Source organism: Macadamia integrifolia, chromosome 9, assembly GCF_013358625.1.
Source record: "Macadamia integrifolia cultivar HAES 741 chromosome 9, SCU_Mint_v3, whole genome shotgun sequence".
Lineage (NCBI taxonomy): Eukaryota > Viridiplantae > Streptophyta > Magnoliopsida > Proteales > Proteaceae > Macadamia > Macadamia integrifolia.
Window position 1 is genome coordinate 36,250,486 of NC_056565.1, and position 1,720 is coordinate 36,252,205.

Below are 1,720 nucleotides of genomic sequence, written 5' to 3' on the forward strand. Positions count from 1 at the left end.
TGTAATAGTTAACTTGCACAAGGCATTGTTAATAATGTATTTTATTCATCTTTTGGGAACCATGTTTTTTTTCGTTGGTGTGTAATATTTTATTGTCCCAAAAAAATTTATATGCTTATAGTATTTTAATGTTATTTTTGTAATTATTGACTTAAAAGAAAAGGGAAAAAAAAAAAACCGTTTCTGAAACAAGTATTACCAAACGGCAGAAATGTCGTTTCTTGGTTCTGAAACTGTTCTAGAAACAGATTCACCAAACAGCCTTAAATCGTTTAAAAACGGCGTTTTGACACAGAAACTGAAATTTCCGTTTCTGACACGAAACGGAGTTTCTGGAACAGAAACGATACCAAACAGAGCCTAAAAGTGAGCATGCATATGGTATATGTGTTGAACGTGATTATTCGAGATTCTTTTATAGAATGCCACTGGTTGTTTAGCAACAAGAATCTCCGATACTTGTTTCGTCCCTATGCCAAAGAGGTCTTTACTATTGTAGTTGTACATTTTGCATCTGTAATGTACCAAAGGTTGATGCCTTCACTAGCTACATATCGGTGCACTCGGCATACAATGTTCCATTGTAGATAGAAGAGACGATCAACAAGGTATCCACGTACCAAGTGGGAGAACATCTTGAGAGAGTTGCCTGACTGTGATTGGATGAAAATACCGTACCGGTGGTAATTTGTAAATTGTTTAAAGGCATTTTAAAAATATTTTATGTCCAATCACCAGTTAAGACGGATATTTGCCATTCAACGGAATAGAGATTTTGGCATTCTCAAGTTTCCATATCCGTAAATCCGTTATGTGATGGGGAAGGACTAAAATGTAATAACGTATCTATCACTTGGGAGTTAAATGGTTACATCTCACATGGATTGTCCTTATCTGTGATAATGGACAAGTTGCAAGATCATCCTTTTGGATCACACCACTAGGCCCAATCACAACTGTTGGACGAGAAAATGCTTTGTTATAAATATGATGGATATGAGAAACCCTAGACACACCGATGAATTAAGAATTCAAAATTGAGTGAGGATTAAAGAAAGAGGAAGAGATAGTCTCTTCTTCATTAGTGTTTCACCATTGAAGTAGCTTCTTCCATCAAGTGGTGACGGGAACAAGTGTTGCTTTCCATTGAAGGATTTTCCCTTTGTGAATCTTAAGGTAACCCTAACTCATCTTTGTTGTTTAATTGGAAATGTCACAAGTTCAAAACTTGGAAACAGCCTCTTCTGCGAAGCAGGGGGTAAGGCTGTGTACACTTGCCCCTCCCAGACCTTGCAATAGCAAGAGCCTCATGCACTGGGTTGCTCTTTACCCTAGCGCATGTGAGGAGGCGTTCCCGATGGTCAAATTTTGATTTGGTATTTCCACATTCCCAACAATTTATCCATCAATTTTCTTGTTTCACATTTGAAGGAAAGATCAAATAGGTTAGCAAAAGCCCGTTTCTTGTTGAAAATTCAACTAAGATTTAGTTTCCAAAACACAGTACACACTTAAGCATCAAACCTAGTTAATCCATCTTATTGCACCCTTCCCCTCAAAAAGAAGCTAAATATCAAATGATCTGCTAGTCATTACTGTATATAAACTTATGCATAAATTCTGATGAACAGGCTGTTAAAGATGTTGAAGCGCACAGGTCTCGGTGTTGGGGGGAATATATATATATATATATATATATATTAGATGGGTACACTATAGA

General features: G+C 36.7%; 1 protein-coding gene across 2 annotated transcripts in view; it reads right to left on the reverse strand.

The window, feature by feature from the left end:
* The window catches only part of LOC122089100, a 22,583-nt gene that overhangs the window by 16,961 nt on the left and 3,902 nt on the right, over window positions 1-1,720 (reverse strand). The gene's annotated exons all lie outside the window — the stretch shown is intronic.